At 38.9% G+C, this 24951-nt stretch overlaps 1 long non-coding RNA gene across 1 annotated transcript; it reads right to left on the bottom strand.

Annotated features, from left to right (window-relative positions):
- Positions 1-1504: 1504 nt before the first annotated feature.
- Positions 1505-24843, bottom strand: LOC119256857 (uncharacterized). Its single transcript, XR_005127972.2, has 3 exons — positions 24497-24843; positions 5365-5472; positions 1505-1811 (listed from the first exon to the last, which is right to left on the bottom strand). It is a non-coding gene; the product is annotated as an uncharacterized LOC119256857 (long non-coding RNA).
- Positions 24844-24951: the final 108 nt, after the last annotated feature.

Genomic DNA, 24951 nt, shown 5'->3' with positions numbered 1-24951 from the left:
CTTGAAAACATGAAAAACTGCATCGCATTTTGTTTATGGTCACATATCAGTTAAATAAAAGTATAAAATAAGTCTGTGGGCTTGTACTGCATCAATTCTGCTGAGCTGAAATTAGATTTCCCAACATGTCTCTTCCTTTATGTTTCCAAATCAGGGTTGGTGACAAGAAATAGTTCAAATGATTAGAAAAGCAAGAGATGAAGCAGTCAGTTTACTCTGCAGGTCTGCGTGTGTGCTGGGAGCCACTGCTGTTCTCTTCTGCATGTCGTGTCTGACCATTGCTCTCCTTGGTGTGGAACAGCTATTCTCCAAGCTTCTCCAAGCCTGGAGCTACTCTGATGTCAATGCCAGGTGCAGGTGCAGCTCCTCAGGGAAGCGCACCGGCGCTTTCTGTGGCACTAGCATCATCAAGGCTGGAGTGCACTGCTGATGTGTGCTCCAGTTTGTCCCCATTCTACCCATTTCCATAGCTGCTGGTTTTCCTGCCTGCCAAAGATCTCAACAGCTCCTATCAAGGAGCTGTAATGGCTTCCGGCCCAGAGGCAGAAGCAACAGGTTTCCACTTCTTCAACAGTTCCCACAAGCATGTAGAATCTAATCTCTATCATTCCCTTGCTAGGGACCCCTCATGGTAGTTTTGCTTCTCTGGTAGAACACTAACTGATACAATGTTTGCATGTTAAATAACAACTATAGGTTCATGGTAGTCTCTAGGGATAAAGAGAAGAAAATGGATTGGCTGTAGGTCACCAAGGACTTCAATTTTATGTGTTCATCATTTATTTGTAGATTATAAAATTTTAGATTATAGTACATTAAATTCATAAATTTATGAAGTTGGATGAGTATATAGTAGTTGAATTAATAAAATGTGACATTGGGGAAATTATTCAAGTTTCTTCTTTTTAATTTCTCCATCTATAAAATAATAGGATTAAAGTACATTTATTTGTCTTCCATAAAAATTCTTGAGCCCCATCGTACATCATTGATTTACACCATAACAGGGAATAAAATCTGTTTCAAATATTTGCAGGCCCTCATAGAAGGAGTTCTGCTCTAACCTATGTTGGTTTTGAGAGCAATGGGCTTAATACAACATGAGATATAATTTCCTACCAATTAAAATTTCCCACCAAGAAAGATGATGATTTGAAAAATGATACCTTCTCTCTTCCTGGGATAATCCAGGCAAAAGACAGATGATTATTTAGCATGGCGGGGAGGGGAGGTATATGAAGAATTTACCAGCTTGGGAGAGTGTTCAAACTGGATGGCTTCTAATATTCCCTTGAACTTGAATTGGCTATGATTTAGCATAAATATTTTCCATTTAAACTATTAGTTTAGATGGTTACAAAAGAATAACTCTAGATCCAAATTTCAATTATAAAAGATATAGCATTACAGTTTGTAATAGTTGATCAGGGCATAAACAATTTCTTGCTTGTTAATTTGGACCTGTAGCCAGGAATAAATAGCACACAGTATGTGTAATGTAATCTTTAAAGTGTTTTATTGGAATAATTCTTAGGCCTCATACAGGGAAATGAAAAAATAAGAAATGTAAATGAACGTGATGTCAGACTGATGAAGCAAGTCTCCAGAGGTTCTTGGAAGTTAGAATGGATTTTAAAATTCATTATGATTGAATTAGAAAATAAATGAAAACCAGCAGGATTAAAGATGAGGTTGAGAGCAGGAAAAGAAAGTTCTTTGGATAGCCATGACAGGGAGCATGCAAGTCAAGGTCACTTCTAGGGCAAGGAGGAATTTTCTTCCAGGTTCTGCTGAGGGCACTGTGTTGGTCACTGAAATATAAAGGCACAATATTAATCTTGTTGAGATCATATTTTCAGGGATTAACTGACATATACAACTAAATGCAAATGTTAATAATCATCACTATAATACTATAATACAGTAGTAGCTAAAACCAATTAAGCATTAGTCACGGGCCAGATATGGTTCTAAGCACTTTACATATATAAACTCATTTCATTCTCATGCCAGCCCCATGAGGTAAACCTGTTAACAATACTTATTTAATAGATACTAAAAGGAAAGCGCAAATGGTTTAAGTAGCTTACTCAGGTTGCCCAGTTTGTAAGGGGCAGAGCCAGGATTTAAACTAAGTAGCTCTAAACCAGTCTGTGCTCCTGACAATATGCTTTATTTTCTTTCTGAGTGATGTTCTGTCAGGGCTAAGAAGCTTAGTGATTGCTACATTAAATAACTTTACAACTATTCCTATTGCTTTTTTTTTTTTAACAGTCTGCTGTTTAATAGATCTGAAAATAGATATTTCCAGTATATGGTAGAAAGAAGACAGAAACCATATAATTCACCACAGATTAAGATATAGACACATATGTCCGATAGTTTGGACCCTAAGAAATTTATGAATGATAAAATGTAGGCCTTTAACCCATTTCAATTTTATGTTAAAAATCCTTATTGGGTATCAAAACTGTACCCAGCATTGATTGCTAGGGAAGGGTTAGAAGGATAAAAAGGAGAGAGATTTATTGACCTTAAGAATTTAAGTTTTAACAGGTGATGTGAGTCAAGCACATGAATAATCATAGTATAGAGCAGGCTGTGCTTAGTGCCATAAAAGGGATACAAAATGCTAGAAAGTTAAGAGGAATGACATTTTTATTCAAAAGGAGGGTTAGGAAATTCTTCCTGGAGGAGGTGGCATCTTAAAGTCTACTGAGTGCTAGATACTATCTTGATAGGTGAGAATGACCAGAGAGTTAGACATTCTGACAAAGGAAATGGTAGAGTAAAAAACAAGAGTGGAAACTCAAAATGCATGCTTCATAATGAGTTAGTCATGTCAATAGTTTGGAAAAGTTGAAGATATGAATGGAAAAAGAGGGTTAGGCCACTCTAGAATGACCAATGGGGAGATAACTCAGAACTTCATGGGAAAAGGTCTCATTTCTGGAACCAGGGCTATCATATTTATCAATCACCCTTTATTCTGTCCCTTCCTCTTTCCTCCCTTCCTGCCTTTCTAACTTAAGCCAAGAGTGCCTGGCTAACAAAGCCCTAAATACCTCAGTTGATATTTTGTTTCCTGTGTTTTCTGGAGAAATATATAAAAGTCTCTCTCTGCTCAACGATAAACACAAACTTTGTAAATGTTCTTGTACATGGTGTATAAAATATGTCCATAATTAAATAGAATATATTATCTTAGAATTCAACTTTAATAATAATTTAATTATAATTTATAATTTTTAATATTATAATTTAATAATAATTTAATGATAATAATTCAGTTTAATAAATCTTTCCTAAGGACAACTATATACCCACAACATAAGAAGTTCTGAGAATCCTGAGATAGCTACATGAAAATTTGGGTCTTCCAGATGCTCACAAAGTGTGGTAAATAGACAGAAATGAGTTACTAAAACACAAAGGTATGATAGAGGGCTGAGAGGGAATGATGGAGGAAAGAGCTTCCTAGGTGACTTGCAAACTCAAGAGAAATTTGCTAGGCAGGAAAAGGGACTTCCTAGCAAAGGGAACAGCATTTGCAAAAACAGAAGAAGGAAGACCTAGCTTATTTGAGGAATAAGAAGTAACTGGGCCTGAGGCTGCAGAAAAGAGAGTGGCAAAGAATGTGACTGACAGGGAGGCCTGGTACCAGCATGAAAAAGACCCAGGATGCCACATGAGGGATGATGAGGCCTTGTGCTTGAGGCTATCAAAAATCAACAGAAAAAAAGGATAATGGACTTGATAATTCAGTTTTTAGGTAGATGATCTGGCAACAAGAAGGATAAAGTTGGACTAGGAAGGAAATGATAGCGATAAAAGTCAAGTTAAATGGTTATTGGGATAGTCCAGACCACACATGACAATGTCTGGAATTTTAAAACACAAATCAAGACATTTATTCAACATTAGTAAATACCCAGTAGTGTGCAAAAGACCTGATATTTACTAAAATATGACTCTTTCCTCTCATGAAAACCAGTGGTAAGTTTTGGTGTAAATTGGAACCGCGGAAATAATGGAAAATATTGAAGAAACAGTCTGCTATGCTCTAAAGGCTTCTAATTTCTAATGTGAGCATGTTGACAGTAGACACATTCATCTAAATAACAACTAACATGGACCTCCCTGGTGGTGAAAGGGGTTAAGACACAACCTATAAAGCTGTCCGCAGCCACTGCAGCACAAGTTCGATCCCCCAGTCGCCAGGGAGCAAAGCACATGGCACAGCAGAGATCTCCTGACTTGCCTGCCGCTCCTCTCAACAGTGTACTTCAGTCAATCTGTCTGTTCTGTTCCCCATTCTGTCTCCAGTGATTCCTTTCATCTCCTGCATCTCTGGCCTGTACCCCAGCTCTTGTATGCATAAATAAATAAATCTTTAAAAAAAAAAAAAAGAAAAGAACTAACATAAAAGCAACTTGGGAGTGGGAAGAAAAATACTGAGTTTAAGTGTTGAGGTGACATTGACCTTCAGATATTTCTGAGAATGATGGTATCTAAGAGACAGAAATACAAACAATTGCTATAAGCTGAGATGTGTACATTGGGACAATTGAGGTGGTACCTAAAATTATTGGCTTGAATCAAATCAACCAAGGAGAATCTCACAGTGGGAGCCTGAGATTCAAATCCTAAGGGATGCAATCATTGTTGAAATTATTGCAAAAATACATCCTTGAGATTAGCCGTGCATAGAGATGGAGAGGTTGAGAGTTACATGGGAACCAGGAAACCGAGGGTGGAAAAGACTCTCAGGGAGGAAGGAAAGCAAACACTGCCGGCGCTTTTGAAACATCCATCCAAAAAGAACAGCAGGATTGCTGGCTTCTAGCAGTTCCTGTGGTCCTTTGGCCTCCATGAAAAAAGCTGCTGAGGAATGAGGCAATGAATGAGGTTCCTTCCATCCAGGAGAAAACTGCAGGTAATAACTTGTAACCTCAAGTAGACATGATTCACAAATCTTGGTTAAGAAAAGAGGTAAGTGGGTCTCCCTGGTGGTGCAAGGGGTTAAGCACAGCACTATGAAGCTATCTGCAGCCTCTGAAGCAGGAGTTCCACCCCCGGCCAGCCAGCGAGCTACCCACATGGCTCAGCAGACCTCTCCTGTCTCCCCGCTGCTCCCCTCAGCAGTGTATTTCAGTAGATCCACCTCTTCTGTTCCCCATTCTGTCTCTGGTGAATCCTCTCACCCCCCACACCTCTGGCCTGTATCCCAGTTCTTGTGTGTATAAATAAATAAATCTTAAAAAAAAGAGTTAAGAAAGAAACTGGAATAACTTGAACAAAGAATAAGTTACAGCCGATAAGGGACTGACAGAAGCCCTGTTTGGAAGGCAAATGTTTTCTCACTTTTTTCTCTGAGGCCTTGTGTGTGAACTGCTTTGTCCTGGGCTTATGAAGAAATTTCTCAAGAAAAGATTTCTGTGGTAACAATACTTGAAGGGGATGATCCCATACCTTTAAAACAAAAAGTTGTAAATCAGTTACAGCAATAATTTTTTAATTACCTCATACCCACTATTGACACAAAATTTTAATTAGTGTAAATTAATATGAGAGCTGTTCACTGATTTCCACATGACTGCATTTACTAGAATCCTAAAATTACATTTACTTTTATTTAGTCAGCATATTTTGAATTTATATAAATTTCTGTGCAAACTATTATTAAATTAAAATATCCAGAAACACAATAATAATAACCAAAATAACAATTTTGGGGCATTTAAAATATGCCAAGTACAGTTCTAAGTTCCTTTATTTTATTTATCTTACCTCTCCTTACAAGAAGCCACAAATAAGTCCTGTTTTTATCTTTGTGTCTTGGGCACACAGAGAGGCTTGCTCCCCAACACCCTTCACTTAATAAGTTTTGGAATCAAACCCAGGCAGCATCAGATCCCCCATATCTAACCATCATACTTTCTTGACCCTTAGTCCTAAGTGGGTACTATTATGTAATAATAGTAAGAAGAAGAAATGTAAGAAGAAATGTAAGAAAAGGAATCTCAAACCATAGAGCCTTGTTCTTCCACTTCTGCCTTCACTTTCAGGAGTTTAATTTGTCCCCTATGCATTCAACTTGAACATTAAAAAAAGGACAATAGAGTCACTGGTGTACTTATACACGCGTTCAGACAAACTCAGACTTGGATATGTTTATCCTTCTGTTTAAGAAGTTCCTTAGCTACTCGGGCTCACTCTCTGGCTGGGAACTGAGAAAAGATCCAATTGGCATGAAAAGGTCATGGTCATCAGGCCATTGGGCAAGACATATATTTGGGGTATTTTAAAAATGCTTTCTGATTGTCAGAGTTAGAACTGAGATCCAGGGGAAAAGCAAAATTTATTTCTCATGAAACCCAGTCAAGACATTCATACAAAAAACACTGCAAAGAACAAAACTCTTCCTTTAGATTTGGGATGCAAGAGTTGAGAATGGTTCCATAATAAAATAAAACAAAGGGAGAGCTACTTTGCTCTCAGTTCATATTAAGTGGATGGGTTACAGTTTACAGCATGATTACACACATATTTTTTCAATTTCTTTATTATGGCTACGCAGAGCAGTACAGAATAATATAAAGTCAAAAAATGAAAAAACATGAAGCCAAAATTCTCCAGTGGAGCTGGAAAAATAAGCAAATAAATGTTTGTATGGACATAATGATGAGGAGGATTCAATGACTTTCTAAACTCTTCATGACTCTAAATGTAGAGAGAACTAAGAAATATAGGTATAATCAGCAATAAATATACCACTTAAAGTAATTCATAAACCTGACATCAAATTAGCATTGAACAAGATCTCATCTAAAAATACATTAACTCCATTTCACTGAGTGCTTAGTAAATAAATAAAAACATTTAATATTTTTAATTCAGAGAATGATATATCTATTGCCCCCCCTTTACACTAAACTTTTTGGAGAAATATCTAAACATACTCTTGGGAAAAAAGGAAAAAGACTCTTGGTATCTTCATGTGCACTAGGAGTTTAACATAGGCTGCCATTGTAGTCCTCACTACATCTCCTGAATTTATATGTCTCAATTTGCAAAAACCTAAAAACAAGCTTGGAATTAAAGAACTAGTCCAAGTTCACTGAACTAGCAAGTAGCAGAGCTGAGATTGGAAACCATTTTGTCTGACTCCAAAATTCCTTCCACTTCAAATGTTCCCTCTGTGAGTAATAAAAACCATGATCTCTCAAGATTTGGATATAATAGAAATTAAATAATAGATATTAAATAACAAAAAATTGAAGTCGGCTTTATAAGTGGATAATAGGAAATTTTTGTAATGTTCTTGTTTTATACTAAAAAATGAAACAAGTCATGGAATAAAAACTAATTTTATGTAAAAAAAAAAACATGTGATAGTCATGAGACTCACAGTGTTATTAAAAAAGCCACTAATTTTCCAAAAATCCTAGAGTTTGATTTATAATGGAAGGAATGAACATAGGTACTCCTTAATGGCATAGCATTATGATTATTCTACTAGTAAAATTTCTAAATAAGGTTACTGAAAAAAAATTCTATTTGTGAACACATTTAACATACAAGATGGGCAAAATGCATTCTCAATAAAAACTGTGTATAAGTTAAGATTTATATTGCAAGTAACAAATTCCTGACAAACTTTTAAATATTAAATGCAACATTTAATATTAGCTCATATAAAAAAAAAAAAAGATGAGATAATTAGTTTCAGGCAGGATTGGCTCCAGGGACTCGAAAGCTGTTACCCAGAACTTTGTTCTTAAGCCTGTCTGTTCTGATCTTTTTTTCATTCCCAACCTCCTCCTGAGGACCCTCACAGTTCTCCTTGTAGCAGAAATGCCTCCCATAGGTACAAACTCACCACCACAATTCATGTTACTGTGAGGAAAAATGATGGTCTCCTGTCCTACATTCCACAAAAGAGAGATAAATTATTGCTCATTGCGTTAGTTCTGGTTAGACTCCCTGTCCCCTGCTTCTACGATTAGGGGATAAAATGAAGGTATGGGTGTTAAGTATCCAGGGTTGCTACGCATTCCACTCCAAACACATGGATTCAGAATTGGAAGGGTTAGTTTCTCAAAGAAGAAATGGGAGCAATTAAAATGTTAAAGAAGGGTGTTTTGGTATCCTCTGAAAAATAAATGTCCAGTACAAGCTGAAAAGGTTTCCGGTCAAAACAATTACATGAATGTAGGTAATCTCACAGGCTGCAACAATACCTACAACAACAATAACAGTAATAATTAATTAGGTAATAGGTATGAATTGCCTATAAGTCAAAAGCTGAGCAATTTGCATGTTTTACTCAATTGAAACCTCACAGCTACCTACAAGATGGGTGTTATTACTAGACCTATGATTTAATAGATGAGGAAATAGATACGTAATTAATTTTCCAATTTAAAAAAAGGATGAAAGCCTGCATTATCTCTGTTAACTATGGAAGGGTGCCATCTAGAGGACAGAACATTTAAAGGACAATTGCTAGATAGGACATGCACAAGGCTAGATTCATTCGGGAAGTATTTATTGAGCACTTACTATGCATAGTTTTGGATTGGGCACTGGAAGCACTGTCTGAGTGCTGAGTTAAAGAAAAACCAATGGATGGGCCTCCCCTGGTGGCGCAGCGGTTGAGCGCTGGGCTGCGAAGCTGCCCGCAGCCTCTGCAGCACCGGTTCGATCCCCTGCCACCGTTGAGGGTACCACATGGTGCGACAGACCTCTCCTGCCGTGCCCGCTGCTCCCCTCAGCAGTGTATTTCCTCAATTTGCCTGCTCTGTTGCCTGCTCTGGCTTTGGTGAATTCTCTCACCCTCCCGCGCTTCTGACCATACCCGGTGCTTGTAAATAAATAAATAAATCTTTAAAAAAAAGAAAAAGAAAAACCAATGGTGACTCCAGTTTGTAAATAGAGTGCCTCATCTAGACTTCTCAAGGTGCCTCAAAGCCCACCAAACCTCTCCTGCCTCAGGGTCTTTTTGCATGCCATTCTTTCCATATTTTCTTTTTATCCATCAGTCTCTTCACAAACCTACTCATCTTTAATATGTACGGCCTATCCTTTATTGTCATTATCTAATAGCTAATACATAATGTCCGTGAACCATTGTTACCATCATGTCAATTTGCAGATATTATCACTATAAATTTAAGGTTGTTAATCACAACTGGGCTCTCTAGTCTACCTAGAATTATGCCAAGTCTTTCTATCAGTTTCTTTCCTTCTGCAAAAAGACTATACCAGTCTTCTCAAATTTGACCCGACCACCTTTTCTATTCTCAGCAAGCTACCCCATGTACTTCTTCATGAGAAAGTAAAAACCATTAGACAGAAACCTCCTTATATGTACTGTTAACTCTAAGGCCATGCAACGTGGTGGTCTTTAGAATCTTATTTTGTCATAAAACTCTCCCCTGAATCTTCTTGAAAAAACTCAAATAGGACCAACCTGGTTCATATACTTAAGATACATTAAGAGCTTAAAACAGAAAGTAAAAAATTAAAAACTCAGTTTTTCATGCTTTCTTTTTAATGGAAGAGTTATACAAATGTAAGAGAGTCCCCATTACTATCTACCACCTTATGTGCAGGGAATAGATTAAGCCAGCATGCGTAGAAGACAATGAAAGTTTAGAAACACAAATGAAAGAATACAAATAAGTTACTGCACAAATTTCCTAAGACTTTCCATTTCTTGGTTCCAGGCACTCTCTAAATCTGTTACATGCCTTCATTTCCTTGGAGGCATCCCTGTAATTTTATAATTAGTTCTGCTAGTTTGGGTTGATTTCTGTTACTTCTACCAAAAATTATAAATATAAAGCATTTACTTTATAATTGTTTCTGAAAAAATTTCTCCTTCCCTCATCTCCACTGCCAAGTCTGGTTCAAGTCATCATCATCTTTTAGTTGAAACACGATGACCTCCTAACTGGTTTTTCTACATGCCCTCCTGCTCCAGTCAAGTCTCCTGTTGGATCATTTGTAGATCATTTAATTCCACTACTTAACAAGGTTTTAATGGCTTCCCTTTGCTAATAAGCAAAAATGTAACGTAAACTACATAGGTGCAATGTTATCTAGCTCCTAATTACACAACAGCCTCATTTTACAACAATAGTCCCATTGCTCATTGCCCTTCAACAGACCCTGGAACTCACCAAGCAGACCCTGCTTGGATCTTTTGTCGTTGTGTTCTCTCTCCCTGACGTATCCTCCCACTCTTTCCACAGGTTAAGTTCACTCATCCTTCAGATGTTTCCTTAAATGATACCTAAACTTACAATAGTTTTCATTTTTCAAAAATCTGTCTTCCCTTAATTAGACTGTAAGTTTAATAGCTTGGTGACTATTTTTTCACCATAGTTGTATTTACAGAGTTTGGCACATGGTAGAAAATTAATAAATAATTGCCAGATGAAGGTATGAGTGAAGTACTGGATTAGCTACCTATTTACAAAGGAATCTCAAAATGAGACAGTATTGTAGATACCATAAGATGAATGGAATACTAGAATGCTTCTTCGATATGAAGTCCGAAGGAAAAGAAACATTGTTACAAAATTCAAAGCACAGAGTCCAATAATTTAATAGTGCATCTAAGAAGAGAAAAGAAGAAAACTCTTTGCCTTCCAATGAAAAAAAATATGACTTGTCTCAGTAATATCTTCTCTAAAAGATACATGACAATGAATTAGTGTCTATAAATTTCTAAGAGACAACAATCTGCAATTGACTATCTAATAGACCATGTAGTATAGTGGTTATGTATATAGGCTTTGAAACAAACTGCTTGGGTTTACCTAAGTTTTTTGCTTCAGTTATACCATCTTCAAAATGGGAATAATAGTAAGTACTATCTCACAAAAAAATGAAATGAGTTAGTATATAGTTAAATTTGAAACAGTTCTACTTATACTATTATCTAAAATGAAAATTTTGTTACCCAAGAGTTCTGTGTCCAGTCAATTTGTACTTCAACTGCAAAGGATTTCTTAGTGTGCAAAGGCCCCTCAGTAAATACACAGCTCACCTATCCCTCTTGCAAAACTAAGATGAATAGAAGTGAAGAATGCAAAAAACAATAGGCATAAAGGCATAAAAGAATTAGTCTTCATGGAAGTATCATTAAACACGTTTAAATATTTTAAATATGATTATATTAATGCAAAGGTCAAGGTTTACTCTTATTATACATATATTATTATAATTCCATAAACAAAATTTAGGAGTAGAAAAAGATTTATTTCCAACCTCATTAGGGAAAAGCAATATTCATTTGGTCATAAACAATTAACATAAAATATATTTCCATTTAAAAACAATGGATTTTTTTTTAAGATTTATTTATTTATACATACAAGAACTGGGGTACAGGCCAGAGATGCAGGGAGTGAGAGGATTCACCAGAGACAGAGTGGGGAACAGAACAGGCAGATCTACTGAAATACACTGCTGAGGGGAGCAGCGGGAGAGTCAGGAGAGGTCTGTTGTGCCATGTGAGTCACCTCCCTGGCTGGGGATCAAACTTGTGCTGCAGTGGCTGCAAATAGCTTCATAGTGCTGTGTCTTAACCCCTTGCGCCACCAGGGAGCCCCAAAAAACTATGAATTCTTTTTTTTTAAAGATTTTTTTAAAGATTTATTTATGTATGCATATAAAAGCTGGGGTACAGGCCAGAGGTGTGGGGGGGGGAGTGGTGAGAGGATTCACCAGAGATAGCGTGGGGAACAAAACAGGCAGACTGACTGAAACACACTGCTGAGGAGAGCAGGAGGATCAACAGGAAAGGTCTGCTGCATCATGTGGGCTGCTCCCTGGCTGGGGATTGAACTCGTGCTTCAGAGGCCACGGATTGTTCCATAGTGCTGTGCTTAACCCCTTGAGCCACCAGGGAGGCCCCAACAATGAATTCTTAATATGTTAAAAAAGTCGCAAACACAGAAAGGATGCAAATACATGAATTTTTATAAAACATATCAATATATTCCTTTGACATAAGTAAATACATGAAGGATTATTGATCAAAAGAGTCTAATAATATAAATTAATATTGTTAGTAAGTACATATACATATGTACAATATTATAATCATACAAAGAAAACTTTTTCAAATGCTATGAAACATTTATAAGAATCACAGTAACCTCTTTCACACTTTGTAGAAATCCCCAGGCAAAATAAACCTTTAATACAAGTGAAAGAGAAGACTTCTACAATTTATTTTTATAAGCTAACCTCAAATCCTGCAAATATTAAAAAGGAAAACTATAAACCCATTTTATTTATGAATATAAACACACATATCCTAAGTAAAACAAATAAATTAACTTAGCAATATACACCATAATAAACTTGACCTTTTCAAAAACACAAGGATGACTTAATATTAAGAAATCTATTATAAAAGATACAAGAAGTTCAAAGAAAAAATATTAATTTCTGCATATTTACATAATAGAATGTCAAAAAACATTCAATAAAACTAAAACATTAATGATTTTGAAAGTTTTCTTCAAACCAATAGTTAACAAGACCTTTATTGGTAAGATGCTGCAGAAATTATCATGACAGTCAGAGAGAAGAGGAAGACATCACAATTATCCCAACAAGTAGAATTCTTTTAGCAGAGCAATTTTAACAAGTAAAAGGAGTATTTCTATGAGAAAAGTGTTAATCTCATGAAAGAGCTTGAAGAATTAAATAATACTGTGTTCTTGGGTGGGGAAGAAAGCAACTAAAACAATAAAAGTAGTTAACATTTTTTGAGTGCTTCCCGTAAGTCAAACTCTCTTAAACAGTTATAAGTATTACCTCATTTAATCCTCATAAAAATCCCTTGAGGCAATTCAATAATTATTTCCATTTTTGAAATGAGTAAACACTTTTTTGAAGTACACACAAAATATTCATCAAGATAGATCATATTTTGAGCCTTTAAGCAAATCTTGCCAATTTTGGAAGAGTTGAAATTATACAAAGTATGTTCTGTGACCATAATAGAATTAAGCTACAAATAAATAACAGAACGCTATCTGGAAAATCCCCAAACATTTCAAAATTAAACAGCACACTTCTAAATAACTCATAGGTCAAAGCAGAAGTCACATGAGAAATTAGAAGATATTTTGAATTGAATCAAAATGAAAGCACAACCAATCAAAATGTGTGGGATTCAGCTAAACTAGTGCTTAGAGGAAAATACATAGCATTAAATGGTTATTTTAGAAAACAAGAAACATTTTAAATAAAAGACTTAAACTTCCTTAGAAAACTATAAGTTGGGGCCTCCCTGTTGGTGCAGGCGGTTGAGCACCGCACTGTGAAGCTGTCCGCAGCCTCTGCTGCGCGAGTTCGATCCTGGCCAGCCGTCGAGGGCCCCACATGGTGCGCAGACCTCTCCTGTTTTGCCTGCTGCTCCCCTCAGCAGTGTATTTCATCAGTCTGCCTGTTCTGTTCCCCACTCTGTGTCTGGTGGATCCTCTCACCCTCCTGTACAACTGGCCTGTACCCCGGTTCTTGTATAAAAATAAATAACTCTTTAAAAAAAAAGGAAACTATAAGTTGAAGACCAAATGAAACCCAAAATTAGTGGGGAGAATAATAAGGAACAAAAAACAATAAAGTCAAAAACAAAATAAAACAAAAAGAATGGAGAAAATCAAAGAATCCAAAGGTTAGTTTTTTTAAAAATACTAATTAAATTGATAAACTTGTAGCCAGAATGATCAACAAAGAAGGGAACAGAAATGAAAAAAAGTGATATGACCATAAATCTGAGAGACATTAATAGAATAGGGACGATTCTATTACATAAAATTGCCAAATTCCTTGAAAGACACAAGCTTCCAAAACTCACCTAAGAAGAAATAAATAAGTTAGACATCTCTACATCTAATTAAAAAAAAAGACTGAATTTATAGTTTAAAATCTTTCCACAAAGAAAATTCCAAGTCCAGATGGCGCCCCTGCTAAATCCTACTGAACACAGATGGAAGAAATAATAACAATACTATACAAACTCTTCCAGAAAACAGAGACGGAGTAAACACTTCCAAAGTCCATTTTATGATTTCAGATTTTTCATGACACCAAAACCATAAAAAGAAATAAACCAGAGATAAAAGATACCAGCCTTATCTCTCTTGAATTTTACTGTGAAAATCCTCAACAAAAACCGGCAAATTGAATCTACCATAATATATATCATGATCGGATAAAAGAAAGCTGATTCAACAATTGAAAATCAGTTCATTGCATTCATCATTGTCTCCCCTCCCTTGCAGAATGTCTCTGATTTGTAGTTGCCTGCTAGTTTTTTTATTTATTATTTATTATGATTATTTTATTCTCCACAGGTACATTTTCTTTTTTTAAAGATTATTTACACATACAAGAACTGGGGGACAGGCCAAAGGTGTGGGGGGTGAGAGGATTCACCAGAGACAGAGTGGAGCAGAGAGGATTCACCAGAGACAGAGTGGAGCAGAACAGGCAGATTGACTAAAATACACTGCTGAAGGAAGCAGCGCCATGTGGGTAGCTCCCTGGCCAGGGATTAAACTCGTGCTGCAGTGGCTGTGGATTGCTTCATAGGTTGCTTCTTAACCCCTTGCACCACCAGGAAGGCTCCCCTCCGCCCACATTTTCTAAGGCTGAAAGTGAATGAAACACTGAGTGTAATTGAGTTGTTCTGTAAATGACAGTAATGATTGTAAAACTTTTGTCAGAAATGTGTGTATTGTATGTAAATTATAATCAATAAATCTGACTTTTATAAAATAAGTATTTGGCATATGAGTTTAATGCATGGATTTTGTAAAAATACACTAAAGTGAAAATGGGCTGAAAAGTATCTTAAAAATTGGATCACTGGTTTAGGGCATTTCATATATTCAGTTTACAAGATTTCCAGAAAGAGCGAACAGAGAAGGTGAAAGAAAGGAAATTATCAGATAATACAAGAAAATATCTCTAAGTGAATTCCAAATGCCCAAAGTATATCAACTGGAACAAGGCATATAATAGTACTGATGATAGATAGATAGATAGATAGATAGATAGATAGATAGATAGATAGATAGAGCAAACAAACCATAACTTCATGAAATTTAATGATGTAAAGTTTAAGTTTCTGAAACTCAGAGAGAAAAGACTACATACCAGGTACAAGATTATGACACAAAATGTCTCTGAATTTCTGAAGAGCAACATAGGAAGCTGGATGGCAACAGAGATATGCCTCCAAAAATGCAAATGTAGTATCATATACCCAGCCAAATTACCAATCAAAATGAAAAGGACCTTTAAATATATAGTCGGCCATAAAAAGTTTATTTTCTTTGCACTCTTTATAAGAAATGTAGTAGTAGAGATACTCTTGAAAAGGCAAAACTAGAGAGAGTAAATTAAAGCAAGGGAGTAAACTAAGGAAAAGTAATGCCTGGGATTTACAAAATAGAAATCCAATCGGCACATCCAATGTGCCAAAGAGACGTCCCAAGGGCCTCCCTGGTGGTGCATGAGGTTAAGCACAGCATTATGAAGCTATCAGCAGCCTCTGCAGCATGAGTTCAATCCTAGGCCAGGGAATTGACCCATACGGCGCAGCAGGCCTCTCCTGTCACCTGGTCTGCTCCCCTCAACAGTGTATTTCAGTAGATCTGCCTGTTCTGCTCCCCACTCAGTCTCTGGTGAATACTCTCAGCACCTCCCCGCCGCCACACACACACACCTCTGGCCTACACCCCCATTCTTGTATGCATAATAAATAAAAATAAATGTTTTTTTTTAAAAAGCAAAAGTTACAATAAAAATAATGTGTTGAAAAATGTATCCATTAGTAAACAGATAGTAAACACTGGAGCAAAAAATTCAGTTGCTTTAGATTTTGTAATATTATTGTAGTTTACATTTCCTTTAAATTATTTTAAAAACTGTTTTGAAAAGAAAATTAATATTGGAGAGAAGTAGAGCTGAAGCCTTTTTCCTTATATTTTATGTATCACTTGTTGACATTTTAGAATAAGCACAATTTTACTTCATAAAAATTAACAACAAAAAGTCACAAGATTTTTAGTTAGAAGGTTTAAACCAAAAAGAATAATTTCAATGATTACCTGAATGTAAAAACAGAAAGGGAATATCTATAAATTTGTTGACATAATTTTTAAAAATCCTGTGCAACACAAAAGACAAGCTAGAAAATTACTTAGAATATATACAATACCTATTTGTCTATTTCACCACTGAACCGATCTATTTGGGGGAGAGTTGCATTTTGTATGAGGAGATCACAGAGGATGAACAGGGCTACCTCTTCACAGTTAGACCTAAAAGAATCACCTCTTTTAGATGCATATCTGAGATTACCAAAATAAAACTCAACTTTTCACAGTGGAAAAGTCCTATCAGAGACTTCACAGTGTCAGAGAGATAAAGAGAGTGCAGGATACTGATCAAGTAGAATTGGAAATAGGAAGACTCAGGATCTTCAGGGACTACCATCTCCTCCGAGAAAGCCTTATGAGCTGAAGGCTCTCCTCCTTCTGGTCTGGTACAGGGCTTTTCTCCCTTACTTAAAAGCAGGCCTCCCCTTTCACCTGAGAGTCTAACCTTGCCCCGGTGTCCAGATCCCCTCCTTGCTCCACCCCCACTCCTCAGAGTCAGATCTCAGCAAATTTGGAGGAAAGACTACAGAAGAAGGAAGTATAGATTTACAGTTAGTAACATAACTGCCAAGCTTTGGGCAAAGAAGCAGAACTACATTTATGAGGATGGTGACTAACAGTATCCAAATAAGGAGACAGGAAACATCATTTTACATCACGCTGAATTTATGGCTATGAATGAATTTACCAGAGATTCTGGACTGTTCTAGCTTGGGCACTGGGATTGAGTAATGAACACCTGGACTCAGCTGGGCTACACCAAACGAGCTGAAATTTCTCGGTACAAGAGAAAGGAAGAAACTCTAAGAGAGTGAGGATAGGCAGGCAGGCACGGACTTATTACATTAGCACCTACTGACTCCTAACCAAGAAGACACTCCTCTATCACCAAGAAGTTAAAATGTTAACTTAGCAGGTCACACCAAGTATCTTTAAAATGAAAGAGACTAGAACAGCAACTATCTAAATACGAGGTTTGCAGTAAAGGTGTTTGCTTTATGAAACTCTTGTTCCAATTTTGAACATGTGTATGGTATAGAATTCTAGAAATGTGGGGGTTGATATATGTATGTGTGAACATGCATACACACACACATACACACACACACACACACATATTTTCCCATGGTGCAAAATGCCAACATTTTTACTGAGCATCATGGTCAAAAATATTTGAAAGCCACTGTCCCAGTTGACTGACAAATGACCTCGCGTTCACAGGCTAGGACCAGCAAGAAGGGATTCTTCTGAAAATTCAGCTCCGTACTTGAGAGTTTTGAAAGACAAAGGGAAAGAGAAGCTTGGGCATCTTGTCCAAGTAGCCTGCAGGAGAGATGACTGGAAGGAAGGAACTTAACCAATTCACAATTAATAATAGGTGAGGAGAACAAAACAGACAGAACTTGGCAACAAGGATGAAAGTGGGTCCCAATGTTGGGTAAAATCATTGATCTCAGTCAACTAGAAGAGAGAGGTGAGCTCCTGGGGGACAGAAGGAATATGTGTGAAGGGAAGGCAATGAATGATCTCCTGTGATCATCAAATTCAGCAGTAAAACCAAATGAAAGAGAATGTGAGTAGAAAGAACCAGTAAAAGCATAAGAGCTTTGGGTCACCCTAAGAAAACATGCCAATTCAAAGTACTGGCTTTCTGGAAATTTATCCCACTATCATACATTCCTGGAAAGCAAACTGATCATCTAAAACTATAAATTACTTAAACTTTTGCTTTGATAATTCTACTCCTATTAATCTCAAAGAAAAAATCAAAGCTATGAGCCAGAAGCAGGAAGAAAGAAAAAAGCCACCTTGACCGCAGGGAGCTATTGCTACCAGCCAGGTTGTGAGTTTCCCCTGCTGTGAATTTCACAGCTTATGAACACCCAATAAGGACTCTCCATGACAAGCCCACTCTCTAATCATGCCTGACAGTTGAAAAATACACTGTGCAGCCGCAAGAGGAGTTGAGCTTTTCACATCCCTCCTTCCTCTGAAATAAAGATTATTAATATAACCAATTGTAATATTTCTTCTGCTTCCTGTCAGCACCCAATCCAGAACAGAACCCAAATTCCTTGAATTGTCCTCAGATCACCTACTCCAAGCCCAAATATTACAGTAAGTTCCTCCTATCTTCTTTATGAGAAGTGCCTTTGTCTCCGCGGCTTGGGTTGCAAGTATTATTCACAATGGAGAAAAGAGAAATTAATTCATTGCAATGGATGTCTTAGAGCATTAAGATTAAATTCTCTCAGAATCCCACTGAGAAGAACAGCAGGACTTTCCATGTATCAACTTATTTCACATAACAACCATAACAACAATCCTAGACAGAAAGGACAAATGTTAATCATTTCTATCTTTCAGACAGAGAAAGAAACTGAGGCACAGACTGGCCAAACACGTAGTCTAAGTTCCAAAAACGTGAACCCTGGGAGTCTGTGAGCATTTTATCATGGAAGCTATTTGCCTTTCACCAAAACACAGTCACAGTCTACATAGTTATCTCAGCTTAAAACCTGGTATCAGGGGCCTCCCTGGTGGTTCAAGGGGTTAAGAACACACTACAAAGCAATCCACAGCCTCTGCAGCATGAGTTCGATCCCCGGCCAGCCAGGGAGCAACCCATATGGCGAGGCCTCTCCTGTCTTGCCCGCTGCTCCCCTCAGCAGTGTATTTCTGTCAGTCTGCCTGTTCTGTCCCCCACTCTGTCTCTGGTGAATCCTCTCACCCCCTGAATCTCTGGCCTGTATCCCAGCTCTTGTATGCATAAATAAATAAATCTTTAAAAAAATTAAAAACAAAAACCATTCGAATCCAAAGCACTCTGACCGTCCACAGTCTGTTAGAGCGCCACTGAGGGCAAACCTCTCACCTTCAACCGCCTCTGCATGTACATTTCCTCTCCACTTATTTGAGAGGTGACTCTCCCTCCTTAAACGGCTGCCAACAAAACTGTAATGCTTACATCAGGTCACCTCCTCCTATGACCAAGCAAACATTCCTGAAGAACAATGTTTCTAAATAAAACCCTGATTATGCAATTCCTCATAGATAGGCAGGTAGGTGGATGGATGGATAGAAGGACGGATGGACAGGCAGACATACAGACAGATGGATATATAGACAGAAAAAATTAACTCTGTAGTTTGACATTGAGAATTTTCCAAGAGTTGGCTGCTGCAGCTATTTCACATTACCTTCCTCTGCTCCAGAGAAATTAGGCCACTGTTCATTTCCTGAACCAGTCCCATGCCTTTCCCATCCTCTGCCGTTGCTCTACTGTCTCTGTTCAACCCACATCAGGTTTCAAAATCTTACCCGTTTTATCCAATTCAAGGCAATGTTGGTCTTCAAGGCAATGTGTGGCTTAATGAAAAGACAAACAATGAAGGTGAAATGATAGCTTTTCCTACACCCCCTTCCTAGCCTCCACTCCACCCATGTTCTCACAACTAAGAAATTGAATTCATGCTTTTTTGTTTTGTATTTATAGGAATGATCATGTTCTGCCTTATGTGGTAATTATTTTTTACTTTATTTTGCTACTAGCTTATAAAATCTCATCTTTTTCATCTTTGACTCCTGCTATACAGTGTAAAATAGTCATCAATAAACAAACTGCATTTTATGATCACCCACCCTGTCCTACACATCCCACTGGTCAGGCTTCTCCTGAAAGTCTTCATTATTTGCTGCTGAGAATTCAGAAACTGAGTGGGAGCAGCTACACAAGTTTATTTAGGCTCTGTGGTACCATTGGTAAAAAGACTTTCTCAAAAAATAATCTAAATATTTTTCTTTCTCCAGGAACAATGATTTGAAGTTTCTCGGGACCATGTCTGTAGCCATCTAACTCCCTTCTCCTTTGTTCACTTGACCACCAGGACTTCTGGCTCAACCACCATCAGCAGGTGTGGAGCGCCCCCGAGAGGCCCTTGGCCACTATGGATCAGTCGGTATACATGTGCTTTTGTCTCTGCCACCAAATATTGGTCTAAAGAATTCTGGTCTGTGGAACAAAACTGGTTTCACTCTTCCTAGTGGTTCCAAGTCAAAGAGAACTCACAACAAGAACTGCTCAGCCACTTTGTTCCCCTGGGTATGATTTGAGTCCTGATCTGAGGGTGGGGCGTGGAATTGGGGGTGGCAATAGGGAATGTATGTTAGTTTGATAGATGCCACTCCAGTTCACAAAACATTATTCGATGCCTAAAGAGCTCGTTTTCCTCTAAGGAAGTCATTTAGTAGTGGGGGAAATTAATTTACATCTCACATTTCTGCTGAATTTCTAAATGAATGTCTTTTAATTTAACCTCCTGAATCTTTATTCTCTTTAATCAAGCATTAAAAATAAATTTTTAAAATGTGGGCAATAGAAGGTGTGTCCAATGGGAATAGCACAAAACATTCTAGATTAATGTTTCACCTCCCAACACCATTTCTTCTCTGCTCCTCATCGTTTCTGGAAAAGCAAGAAGTCAAGAGATGTGTCAGAAAAGCAAGCGGGTGTGATTGAAATTAGCCACATAACTGCACATCATGTAGGGCTGGCCTGCCTAACATATCCTGGAAATTACCTTGTGTTCTACCAGCTCCCACATGCCCCAGAAGAGGGACAGATGAAGGAAATTCAGACAAGAGCAAAAACATTATTAAGGAGCTGTGAGGTTGATTTATGAGGAACATTACGAAAGTGAAGTACATGTGGCTTGGTTAAACAATGACTGAACAACGAAGCAATGAATGTCTATGAGTCTACAAAGGAGGAGTGGAGAGAGATGGAGTTGTTCTGGAAGTGATAACATCATAGTCACTGTTTCATTTTTAATATGGGGCTCTGAGTTTTATATTCCTCTTGCCAACTGTAGAAGTAAGTGCCAATATATTTTTAATCTCATAACAATAAAAAATATTAAACAACAGACCTTTACAAAATTTACCCTTCTAAAATGCAGACTATTCTTTTAATGTGTTCTTGGTAGGAGTATTGATTGATAAGTAATAAAAATACAAATAAATCAATTCATAGCATCTCTGAGACAGAGAAGTAAAAATTAGTTTCTGGTGCACATCTGTAGTGAGGGAAAGAGAAGAGAGGAAATAAAAAGGGGGAAACTAACAACAGTACTTGCACTTCATTCCACTGTATTAATGGAATCACCATCATGGTTGGCAACCAAGACCAATAGTTATGAAAATTCTCGAACACAGTATCCCCTGGCTTCCCCCAGAGACTTTACTGACTGGAGGCTTATTTAAAACAAGAGAAGATCACCATCTCTAGTCTAACCTTCTAACATTCAGTGCCAGGAAAGTCAACGAGAAGGGACATGTCGGAAACAGATGGGTCATGTGTGAGAGGACCAATTAAGCTTCTACTGATATGGAAGAACAGACAGCTTCCAGCTCCTGCTCACTCATCTTAAGCAGAGCAAGAACAAATGACAAACTGAAAGTGAGGTTTGCAATATCCCAAAAGGCCTCTCCCTGGTGGCACAGGTGGTTGAGCGTTGCACTGTGAAGCTGTCCACAGCCTCTGCAGTGCCAGTTCGATCCCCATCGGTCTCAGAGCAACCCACATGGCTAGCAGATCTCTCCTGTCTCGCCCGCTGCTCCCCTCAGCAGTGTATTTCATCAGTCTGCTGTTCTGTTCCCCACTCTGTCTCCGGTGAATCCTCTCACCCTCCCTGACCTGTACCCCAGCACTTGTATAAATAAAAAATAAATCTTTAAAAAAAAAATCTCAAAAGGCCCCAATTGTCCATCTCTGAAGTAGGCACTGGGAGTGCCATGGAGAACATGACTTGCTCCTGTCCTCAAAGATCCTGACAAGAAGACTGACATGGAGGGCCTCCCCGGTGACGCAGTGGTTGAGCACTGGGTTGCGATGCTGCCCGCAGGCTCTGCGGCGCCGGTTGGATCCCCGGCTGCTCCCCGGCCACCAGAGGAGGGTCCCACATGGCGCGCAGACCTCTCCTGCTGCCCGCTGCTCCCCTCAGCAGTGTACTTCGGTCCATCTGCCTGTTCTGCTCCCCGCTCTGGCTCTGGTGAATTCTCTCACCCTCCCGCGCTTCTGACTGTACCCAGTGCTTGTATAAATAAATAAATGAATAAATAAATAAATCTTTAATTAAAAAAAAAAAAGAAGACTGACATGGAAACACATATCATAATAATTCAATGAGTTGGAAACATGTATCATAGTAATTCAATGAGTTAAGAGAATAGAAAAGCAAAGGGTAGCAGGCCTACACAAAGGACCAAATCTACCCCATTATGAGAATTCAAGCGATGTCCTGGAATCAGCAAAGCACATAACCTGATCCAACCATCATCAGATGGCTTCACTCTCAAATTTCAATTGCTGACTATGGAGATTCTTACACAGGAACACTTACAGCAGGTCCTTCCTCCCCACTACCACTATGTGCTAATCCCCATATGTCACCTTTCTTATCTCCTTCAACTGGCCCAGGATGAGCTCATCATCCAACTCCTTGCTTAGAACTTTCCAAATTGAACACAAGGGAATGGGGCATTTTCTCTGTGGTGATAAGGTTATAGAGAATGTATATACATAATTAGGGAGAAATTAAGGATGGCACTTCCCTTGCCTGGAAGAAGCTGGTCTTTGGTGGGTCACGCTAAACCTGGCACCCAGGAAAACTATGAAGATAGAGAAATGGAAACCTGGTGGCTCCCTGGTCCTGCTCCTAGTTGCCTCTGAGACCTCACAGAGACATTCCCCTTCTGTTGCTACATGAAAAACCACAGCAGGGCCTCCCTGGTGGCGCAAGGGGCTAAGCACAGCACTATGAAGCTATCAGCAGCCACTGAAGCACAAGTTCGATCTCTGGCTGGCCAGAGAGCTACCCACATGGCACAGCAGACCTCTCCTATCTTGCCCACTGCTCCCCTCAGCAGTGTATTTCAGTCAATCTGCCTGTTCTGCTCCCTGCTGTCTCTGGCGAAACCTCTCACCCCCTGCACCTCTGGCTTACACCCTAGCTCTAGTATGCATAAATAAATAAATCTTTAAATAAAAAAGAAAACACAACATCCTTTCCTTGAAATCCTCTTGCCAAAACTAGTTCCGGCTTGGTTTCTATAACTTGAGATCAAGAAGTCTTACTAGCAACTCACATCAGCCATGATTTCTTCAGTCTCAACTTTGTCTTAAAGTTACATTTAAGAGTTTGTCTGACAGCCATGCTGCCAGTTTCTCCTTGTTTTATCTATTCACACCTAGAAAAACCATGGCCAATATTCTTACCTCCCCATTAGCTGTGCTGCTAGCTCTACATCTCAGCTTCCCAAAGCCAGCTCTGATTTCAAAGTACATCAATGCTGTCTAACAAGAGCACTCACCAGAAAATCCCACTGAGTCCATCAAGGGTGGGACCCAGGAACCTATACTTTTAAATATAGGCTCAAGTTTATTCTGATGGAAGGCTCACTAGGCCAGACAACCCATTTTCTGATATCTAGGTGAATATGCAAGATATGGCACAAGCTGTCCAGTCTCTCACACAACTTTGAATACTGCTCAGTCCGGTTTTGCTCAAGGAAATCAGAATTATTAAAAGCTTGGAAGTCCATGCGAGCCATTCCAAGCTGCTCAGAGAACAGTCCTGAAGGGACTTTGAAATGACCTCATGGAGGGCAGGGTGGGGGTGGGGGAGCCAGGGCAGGCCTGGTCCCTTCCACCAGTTGCCTTTGATTTTTTTCATACTGGAAGTGGATGAGGTCAAGGCAATTTGTTTCTTTTTAAGGTCTAGAGTTACATCACAGGCCCATATAATTTTTCTTATAAAGTCTCCTTCCAACATAACTATCCTCCAAGGAGCTGGGTCTAGTTATCCCAGAGGGAGGCAGCAACAGTGCTGGAGTGCAGGAGAGGGAGAATTGCTTTTAAATCCATCAAGCAGTGTCACCTCTGGAACAGTCCAGTTCTTGTCCTCATGAGAGATGACAAAAGGTTTTTGAAAGCAGATGCCAGGAAGGAGAGGGGTTTGATTTGCTGCGGGGTGAGCCAAGAAATGCAAATACCTGCCTTGCTGTTTCCTTCCTTCCCTGAGACCCCACCTAATAACCTCCCAAAGGTGCTTGGATGCTGGCAGGTCTTGCATGACGTCAGGCCAGATACAACAGGTGTTTCAAGACTTTGCTCTTCCTGGAAGCAGGTTTATACGCACCTCGGGCTCCTGTGCTGAAAATTGTATTATTTTTATTTCTACTAAACCTGTGACATCTGGAGCTGAAGAATCAGTAGAATTTGAAACGATTAGTGAACTTACTCTGCATTGGGCACATCGCATCCTCCATCCCAGCACGGCGATTTTTTCCACAGCCTCCCCCAGTGGACCCCCCTTTTCTCTCTAGGTTTTTCTCTCGCTCCCCTCCGCCTCTCTCCACACATTCAGAGAGTGCCCTAAACGGTGACAAACTTGCATGTGCTTCCCTTATGACCGCATCCCTGGGCTTCCAGCCAAGCCCCCACAGATGGCCCCAAACTGAAGGCATCCCGTTAGGAGAGCCCCGGTGTTCGCAGCCGGACTTGGAAGGGCCAGGGAGGAGAATCCGTGAGGAGTGGCGGTGTCTTCCTCCTGGGGGAAGGCAAAGCAGCTTCCAGGAGGAAACGGGCGTTTCCTTCCCACGCGCTCAGAACGCCCCGAGTCCTGGCCTCCGCGCTCCACCCAGCCCCTCCCGGCGCCCTGGGAAAAGCCGGTCGCCACACACAGGCACACGCAGG

This window comes from Talpa occidentalis, unplaced genomic scaffold, assembly GCF_014898055.3.
Source record: "Talpa occidentalis isolate TD23 unplaced genomic scaffold, MPIMG_talOcc4v2.1, whole genome shotgun sequence".
Lineage (NCBI taxonomy): Eukaryota > Metazoa > Chordata > Mammalia > Eulipotyphla > Talpidae > Talpa > Talpa occidentalis.
This window is presented reverse-complemented; position numbering and strand designations above follow the sequence as displayed.